Raw genomic sequence first — 9,810 nt, 5'->3', positions numbered from 1 at the left:
CTCTTACCCGCTTACCTGATGTGGCTACACTTCAAAGGGCTTAAAGTGGAAATGACTGCTTATCTCCCATTTCGCCAACAGAGGTGTGTGTGTGTGTTTTACCTTGTTATTAAAGTAAGATACAGAAAAGTGGACAAATCTTAAGTGCACTCAAGTTTTTATAAAATGAACAAACTAATGTAACTAGCCCCTTGATGAAGAAGCAAAACATTACTAGCTCTCGTGTTTCCTTCTAGTCACTTCTTCCCCTGCAGGGGTAACCACTATTCTGCTTTCTAACAGCATAAATTAGTTTTTCCTATTTTTGCATAGGATGCAATGGGAATCACATAGTATGTGCTCTTTTGTAACTTCTCAGATCTCCATGTCTCCTCTTTTCCAGTGGGAGTCTAGGAAACCCATTGGAATTGCCTTCCACGTGGTCAGGTCTACTGCCTGATGCTACACATCGCACCATCAGGGCTGGCCTCTCCTGCTCACTGGCTCCTGGACCCCTGTACCTATGGCTCCCTACCATGCCTCTCCATCTCTGAAGTAGAAAAGCATCTTCTGCTGCTTCTTCTCAGGTCTTTTGTAAGGGTACCCATGGTAGAGATATGTGTGCCTCTGGTAACCCCGATCTTTGCCATTATACCCCAGATCTTTCCTTCTCTACCAGGAAGATTGGAGATGGGGATGTGCTGAGCCACAAGATGGTCACGTCCAGCCTCACACCATTCCGGATAACATTCTTCCTTCTGCTCTGTTCAGTGCACCCCTTCCCTCCCCATCAAAACCCCTTTCTCACTCAGAGTGATGAGTTCTCAGGGCCTCTGCTCTTCTTCCATGTGGTCTGGCATCCACCACAGTCCCTGGCCCACTAGACATGTCTGTTCATGCCCAAACCCCAGTTGTGGGCATGGCTTCATTCTCTTCCAAAGGATTCCTGATGTCATATAGGTTAAGTGACAAGGCTTATGGGTTCTGAATGCTCTGTCTCAAGAGGGCAGTGTTGCCTAACACCATGAGACAGCCCAGTCAAGAAGTCCCATTACACAGATATTATCATCAAACCCATGTTACATGTGAGGAGGGGAAGGCCCAAAGAAGTTTAAAGGATTTGTTCAAAACCGTAAAAGTTCATAAGTCACGAGAATTAGACTTTGGGAGTGCCATTTTGAAGCAGGCCTAGAAAGCTGGGTATCTCTGAAGGCCACTATTCAATAAGACTGAAATGGACCAGATGCATAGATGTTTTACATATTTTCTATCTAGTACTCAGAGCAACTCCAGGAGATAAGTGTTTTTATTTCCATATGGCAGATGCAGAAATTGGGTCCAGAGAATTTTGCCCAAAGTCACAGGGATAGTGAGACTAAACTGAGATTCAACCCCTCTTCACCCATAGACTGACCCTCAAAGCCTGGTTCTTTCCTCTGCCCTGAGCCACACTAAGCAGAATGATTTTGACAAGTGCAGATGTGAGTGGGTACATGGGTAGGATAGGACAGTAGGGGAACATTCCAGAGAGAGCAAAACATGTATCACAAAGGGGCTGGAACAGATGAGGACTAGCCAGGAATTTCTCTCTCACCACACAGCCTTTCCATGTGCCTTGCTTAGATTTCCTCATAACATGGTTGTCTCACAGTAGACGGACCTCATACATTGTGGCTGGCTTCCCCCAGATTAAACATTCCAAGAGGCTGAGGCGAAGCTGCAAGACTTCTTATGACCTGCCTTGGGAGTCATGTAGTGTCACTTCCACAGCATGCTATCCATGCAAATGAATCACAGGGCCAGCCCAGATTCAAGGAGAGGAGACAATACATAGGTGTGAGTATCAGGAAGTGTGGTTCAGTGGGGACCATATTTGGAGATCAGCTGCTACAAGGAGCTGAGGCAGAAAGGATCAGCTTGGGGACTGCATATAGTCCTGCTTCAGTGGAACATGGTGGGCAAGGGAGAAAAGCTGGAGGTGATGATTTGTGGCAGATGGTGGAGGGCTTCAGTGACATGCTCAGGAACCTGTATGAGGGTACACATTGGGATACTGGGCTGCCCAGCATCTGAGCCAGTTTCCTGTGTCAGAGTATCCTCCTTAGCAGATGTCTTAGTGAGAGGCCACATACTTGCTTCCTTGCCCCTTGGCAGGCTGGTCACATAAATATGACCTCAAAATTATGTCAAATCAATGATCCCACTAAGGACTATGAATCTTTGGCAAGTGGCCCAAGGAAGCAGGCGACTGTTCATGATTCATCCTATGGGCAGCACCAGCCCATTCCCAGGGTGGTGGTGGCTATGTGGGAGACAGCCCCTGAGCCCAGGGGAAGCAGCCCCTTAATCAGGCTGCTCCTGGGCAAGACCTGACTGAGGTTCTGTCTGCCTAGCTTCTCTTGATTCCTGCCTATTTCCTGAGTCTGGTGCCTGAGGCTTCCTGACGATTCTGTGAACTGCCCGATATCATGCCAGTAAATTCCTCTTCTACTTAAGTGAATTAGAGTCCATTTCTACTGTTTGCAATTAAGAATCCTAATTGGTACAAAGACCCGCTGAAAGCTTCAGCCAAAGGAAATGACATGATCAGAGCACTTTATGGGAGAGAAAAATAGAAAAATCTGATAGAGAGGGATTGAAGAGGGAGAAACAGGACGGAGAGAGATCAGCTGGGAGGCTGTTGTGACATTTGAGGCCTGTGATGAACTATGATATTGACAGTGCTGATGGAGTGGGAGAATGGGCAAGTTTTGGCCACTGATGAAATATGGAAAAGAAAAGAGAAGGGAAAGTCCAAATTGACAGGAGTTTTGAGCCATAGTAACTAGGAAAATGATGTTACAAAGAGAAACAAGCAAGCCAAGCAGAACTAGTTTGGAGGAGGAAATCATTCATTTTCTCATTTAACAAATCAAATGCCTGCTCCGTGCCAGGCACTGTTCTAGGCATTGAGAAGCCAGCAGTGGACAAAACAAAATCTCAGTCCTTATATTAACAAAAAAAGACATGAGATAATGAAACCGCATTAATAAAGCTTTAATTTATGGTGCCACAGACACACAGGAAAGTATGGCTAGCTGGCAGCCAGAACTTCAAGTAAGATCCTAGGAAGGAAGGCTGGGCCTAAAAACGGATTGGTAGTCATTCCAAAGACATTCATTCATTCACTTACATTTATTGAGTACCTACTATGTACTCAATACCACTCTTGCCATGGAAATACAGCAAAAAGAGACAGAGAGAAAAACAGAGTCTCAGCTCTCATGGAGTTTCCATTATAGAATGCAGAGGCAGACAGTTAAAAAATACACAAATATGTAAAATGTGTGATGTGCACTCTGAAAAAAAATAAAGCTAAGGCAAGAGGAGTTCTACTCTTTTAGATAGGCTGCTCTGTAAAGGACCCTCTTGGAAGGAGATGTTTGAGTGAAATCCTGAATGAAGGGAGGCAACATCCATGTGGTTGTCTAGGGGAAATCTATTTCAGGCAGAGAGAATAATGAATGCAACGGTCCTCAGATTGCACAATTTGTTTTGTTCATAGAACTGCCAGGAAGTCAGTGTGGCTTTGGAAAAATAGATATGAGTGAGAGTAGAAGGAGGTGAGATGTAGGTGGTAGGAAGCCAGATCTTGTAGGGCCCCATAAGTCATTATAAGTATTTTGTCTCTTGTTCTGAGTAAGATAGGAAAACTTTGGAGAATTTTGAGCATAAGAGGCACACTGCATAATTAATAATTTAAAAGGATCACTCTGGCTGCTATATATAGAATAGACTCGGGGTGTGTAAGGGCAGAAGCAGGGAGAACAACTAGGAGACAACTTCAATCATTCAAGTCAAGAGACCATGGTGTCTTGCACCATGATAGTAATGATGGAGGAGGTGACATGTGATCAAGCTAGATAAAAACTGAAGGAGAACCAACAAGATCTGCTGATGGATTGGATGTGAGGTATCAGAGAAATAAAGGAGTCCAATGACTCCAGAGTTTTCAATAAGAAGAGCAATTGGCATTTACTGAAGAGAAAGAATTGAGAATTATATCTAGTTTCAAGAGAGAGTAAAATTGTTTTCAGCCTTCCTACCTGCCCACCTTTCTGAATAATTTGGCTGAAAAGCCATGATGTGGGGCCAAGCAAAGTAAAGCATCCATGTGAAAGCAGAGTGGACATTGGACTGGCACAGGTTATCAAGGCCAAGATGGCACAAGATGATGTCTACAAGAGGAGTAGAGGGGGCAGTAGCAGCAGTGGGGAATAGGTTACTTCGGGACTGACTCAACAAGAAGAGAGAAGAAAGTTACACAAATAAATAAAGAGGGAGAAAAATAGAATAAATCCTGTGATGCTAGATGGGAATTGAAGGTATCTTGTGAGTGTATGGTTTTCTACATAGAGATATCGATAAATGATAGATACATAGCTCTGTGTGTGTTTAATCATATATATATTTCCTAGCACTGTCCACTAAGAGGACTGAAAGCAGTGACAGCCCAAGAACAATGAGCACACCTGGCACCCAGATCTTGATTTCTAAATATCATTCTCCATTAAAAGAAACAAAGGTCCCTTGGAGAAATGACTGATTACAGGACTTGAGCAGAGAAAGTACAAGATGAGCCTTGAACATCTTGTTGTGCCAGAAAGTAAGGAAGTACTCAAAGAATTGTGATGACAGAAGCCAGCTTGGCCACTGGCCGAATCTGGGAATTCTAAGCATCAAAATAAATAATGAAGCAATGAGTAAAACATTCACATCTGTAATATTGCTGCCAAAGATGCATATCCTGAATCTAACCATGAGGAAACAACAGACAAACCCAAATTGAGGGACATTTTACAATATAATAGGACTGTAGTCTTCTAAATCATCCTGGTTACAAAAGTAAAGGAAAGCTTAGGGACTGTCTCAGACTGAAGGAGACTGGGAAGACATGACAACTAAATGCAGTGAATAATTCCGGTTTTTCCCCCCTTTTTCCCTTTATTTTTTAAATTGAAGTATAGTTAACTTACAATATTGTGTTAGTTTCAGGTGTACAGCAAAGTGATTCAGATGAAAGTTCAATAAGATCTGGGAGTTAGGTAGTATTATTGTATCAGTGTTAATTTTCTGATTGTGAGCATTGTATTAGTTTATGTAGGGGAATATACACTAGTACATACACTGGTATTAAGAGTGATGGGGCATTGTGTAGGCAACTTATCCTCAAGTGGTTCAGGGAAGAGGAAAGGTCTTTGTACTATTGTTGTAATTCTTCTGTTACATCAAATAAAAAGAAAAAAGACAAGGAAAGAGTGAATGGAATCCCTGAGGCAGTGAAGAATGAGAGGAGGACCAGGCAGTGCAACATCAAACATGTGGAACAAAGGGTTGAATATGTCCAAGGAGAAGACAGTTAATGATGTGTAGTGTTGCAAAGAGATGGAAGAGGATCACGACTGAGAAAAAGATATTAAATGTAAAATTATTTTCTATATTGTTACTCATAACTTTACATATATGCAGTACAATGGAAAATAAATCAGCTATTCCATTCACAACAGTACTGAATGTACATATGGATTTGAGGAGCCTTCTGACAACTTCTCAGGTTCCCTGGGCCCTGAAATTCAGAAGTTCAAAGCCTGCTTTCCCTACAAACCATAATGATTTTAAGAAGAAAATCCCAATGACATAATCATATTAGCTCTTGTCAGGAAGCCAGGTCTCCCTAATTCCTAGTTTTAAAGTGTTTCTTAAATTTAATGTATTTTAAGGATATAATTTGATGCTCACATTTTGGGCAGGAATATTCTGGATATGGAATTATTATTGTGCCCAAGCAATACATGTTCATTATAGATAAATGAAAAATGTAGGTAGAGATAGATTTTAAGCCACCTTTAATCCCATCATCCCAAAATAATTCCTGTTAGCATTTTGCTGCCTGTTTTAGACTTTAAAAATGCAAATCACATCTTTAACTCTTTGTTGCCATGAAGGAGGGATCCTTCCCTGTGCTATTTTGTATCTTACACTCCCCTCCTAGATATAAAGCACTCAGTCTCAGTCCTTAAATATACTTCAAACCACCTCATTTTTAAGGGCACTGCGAGGAATTCTGTTTAGCAGATGGGCAGCGATTTATGTAATCATGTTCCTATTTGAGGGCTTTAATGTTGGTCGCCGAGAGATCGCGCTGAAGCACTTGCCCTCGAAGCCAGGACAACTTCCGAAGATAGGAGGTTGGGGGACAGCTAGGTCGCCCAACAAACTTTTAAGTACCTAGGGGACGAAGAAAGACAGCGAGAGAGGCCGCGGCCAGCGGAGAGCAAAGGGCCTAAGGAGTTGAATTAGGGAGGTTCGTGAGACAGAGGGTGGGTTGTATCCAAGGGCAAGGGGCGCCGAATGGGTGGAACCCGAAACCCGTGGAACTGGACCCCAGGCCGAGGCGGCAGTGGGCGAAAGCTGGTGCACCGCCGCTCCGCACCAACAGAGGGCGCTGGATTCACAGCAGTTCGAAGTGGGCGGGTCCCAGCTGGGGACCAGATGTGGGAAGCTGGACCACGGGAGACGTGAGCTCTACCCTAGCCCCTGCAGACCCACAGGCGGGAGGATAGGGAAGAAGGGACAGCAGGGGGCAAAAGTGGTGGCAGAATATCCCACGTCTCTGCCCTGCAGGCTCCCGGACTGCCTTGCATTGTAGGGTAAAAGCGAGGGACCCTCCCTCCCAGAGGGGGCGCCGTTTTGCCATTCTCAGAAAAGTGCTGTACAGGCTGGCAGCTGCCCTGGGGCTGGCTCAGCAGGATAGAGCCGGGTCTACGGGACGGGCATCGAGCCAGAAGAGACCCACGCGACCGTCTGCGGCGGGAAAGAGAGCTGGCCTCGAGGGCTTTGAGCTCTTGCGTACTCAGACGCTCCAACACACACACAGACACACAGACACACAGACATGCACACACACACACCCTCCCAGCGCTCTTTTTGCCCTGGATGCAGTGAGCATTCGAGGAGAAAGAAACTGAGGCACAGCAGGACTGGGCACCGAGTAGACCCTCCTCCCCATGTTGTCTGGAGCAGAGAAGTTGGGCTAGAGGGCCGCAGCCTGAAGCTCCAATTAAGGACCCCTGGCCTGGGACAACCCCAGGGACCCCGCCCCCTTGACCTGCCAGATGTCCGTCCCCCCACCCACCCCCCACCCCCCCGACGCTGCTTCCCGGACTCTGGAGTAATCAGCTGCTGCGCGCTTTCTGTAATTGGCGGTGCAGGCCCTGCCTGGCAGAGGACTGGCGGGCTGCGCAGGGGCGGGCGAGGGGCTTAATTGCAGGGCTTCGGGTCTCAGTCTGGGCTGCAGCTCTGCTTAGGGGGAAGGGGATGAACACTTAGATATGCGAGCCCGGCCTCGGAAGCGGCCAAAAGACCTTCGGGTCAGTAGTCCAGATCCCTTTCCCGGAAACTGAATTGAGGGGCTTGAACCCCAGCGAGTGTGAGCAAGGAGGAGCATGACGTCTCTGGAGACCTGGGGGTGAGGGGTGCAGATTCCAAACTCCCCATCCCAACCCCAGGAGCCCTGGTTCGTCTTGTCCGAGACTCCTCCCTTGTTCTGACCCTCCCCCTTTCCCTTTCTGCCGCCCCCGTCACCTCCCTTCTCGTATCCCCAGGGCGCTCCCACCCTGGGGAAGAATGTGCCCTCCTAGCGCACCCTTGCCATGGCAACGGCACACCCCCACCCCCGCGCACCGCAGCGGCCCGGCCTGGCCCCGAGGGCGGCGAGAGAAGTGCGGGTGGGCGCCTCCCAGCCCCGCGGACACACCTCGACTGCCCTGGTTGCCACAGCAACCGGGGGCGTTTGGAAGCGCGCAGCCGCGGAGTGGCAAAAGGCTCTCTGATCCCGCACCCCTCTAATCCATCAGCAGAGGACCCTGGCTCCTAGGAGACACTGCAACCCCTCAACTTCAAGGACAAAGTCCAGAGAAGGATCATGGGGCGTCCCAGCTTCCACGCACGACAAGCCTAGGGAGCAAAGGCAGCCGGAGCGCCGCAGGGAGCCTGGAACTTGAAAAGGGATCCCCCTGTCTCCAGCCCGTCCCCCTCCCCCAGCACAGCCCGATGGGGACGCTGGCAGCAGGAAGCCAGGCAAGGGCCGGGAGGCGCGCAGGCCCCACAGCGGAGCGGTGATTACAGGGACCTGTCCCTCCCGCCCCCGGCTCCCACTCTCATTAAGTCATTTTTTCCCCTGTTGGAAAGTCCCCGTGCCTTGAGCGCAGGGGTTGGGGCGACCGCAGGCAGCTGCCGGCAACCACATGAGAAGGGGGGGTGGAAGGGGAGGAGGGAGGCCGAGACTAGGGCCTGGCCAAGCTCCAACGTGGAAGGCCCCCTGCCGGGGGCTAGCTGGGGGCGCATTAATTCAGAGGAAGGCGAGGGAGGGCCCAGAAGCCCGGACCTTGCTTCTCATCCACCTGGGGCCCTGCTACAACTGCCAAGACCTCTACCTTTGCGTCTCCCCTCCTCTTTTTTCAGACCCTGGGACTTTGGACGACTGAAAAGCAGGATCCCCACCCAAATCTGGCTGCCACTCCCTGACCCTTAACCCCACCACAGCCTGCTGATTGTTCACCACCTCATTCTCTGTTAGTTCCTTCCCTTCTCTTTGGGACCATCCAGGTTCCATTAGACCATGATATTTTTCCCTCCTACAAGGAGGAAATTCAGTGTCCATCAAGGTGAAAGGTATTGGGGGCAGGGACAGCTTTTTCCCTCTCTGAATGATCTCTGGTCCACCTTCCGTTCTCATTTCCAAATCTGAACCTTAGTCCTCTCCCAACTGTTGGCAAGGTCTTTCTCTCATTTACCTCCACTGTCCCACTTTATTTGAGCTTATTTTCCCTATTTCCAATCAGCACATTGATTTCTGCCTCACTCTTCAGCCAGTATGCATAAGCACAGTGCCTCTTGGGTCCTATTTTCCCACCCCTTACCACCTCCACATCTCCCTTTAGGGTTCTTACCAAGTCCCACACACACACCTTTTCAAATGTGGGGTCCAGCTTTGGTCCCGACTCTAGTCAGCTTCTGGCCCAGAGAGAGGATGGGGAGTTCCTGTCCCAACTTTTCCTCTCTTCCTTTACAGGTAAAGCTAGCATATATCAGATCAGCATGACTTGACTTGACTGGGACATGGCCCCCACAACCTGGTGTCCAGCCCCTGCCCTACCCCACAGCCCACCCCTCCCTCTAGAGGCTGCACACTCTGTAGTGTTACTGCTCCTACCTCATTATCCTAACCCTCATTCAGTCTCTCCTCCTACAGCTCTGTCTTCCTAAAGCCTGGAAGGCAGAGGAGGCTGAAGCCACTGCTAAAGCTGTAGTGGACACTGCTGGGGGCGGGGAGTGCCCCCCCCCCAGGCCTTCATTGCTGCTCCTTTCCCTCCTCTTCCCTGGAATGGGAGCAAGGAAGGAGGCGGGGAACCCAGCCCCCACAGCTCTCTCCTGGGTGAACAAGAGGAAAGGAATGAGGCAGGTGTGTCTGGCTGCTCCTGCCTACCCCTCCTCCTGGGGGACTCTCACCCGCCTGCCTGTGGGGCTGTCTTTTGGGGGATGGGGAGAGAAACCCCGTCCTCCACAGAGGCAGCAGAGCTGAGCATGTGGAAGGCCTTGCTACCTTAGGCATGTCTGGGAGCTGCTGGGATGCAGACAACTGGAGGGGAGGGAGCTGAGGACAAGCAAGTGGGGGCAAATCTCCCCGGTGGTGGGCCTACAGGGGTGCATCACCATGGGAGCCTCCTTTCCTTCTCACCCCTACCGAGGGGTAGGGAGACATGGGTCAGGGCTAGGAATGTGTAGGGATTT

Source organism: Camelus bactrianus, chromosome 5 (assembly GCF_048773025.1).
Source record: "Camelus bactrianus isolate YW-2024 breed Bactrian camel chromosome 5, ASM4877302v1, whole genome shotgun sequence".
Lineage (NCBI taxonomy): Eukaryota > Metazoa > Chordata > Mammalia > Artiodactyla > Camelidae > Camelus > Camelus bactrianus.
The sequence above is the reverse complement of the archived record's forward strand: the minus strand, read 5'-3'. Positions refer to the sequence as shown.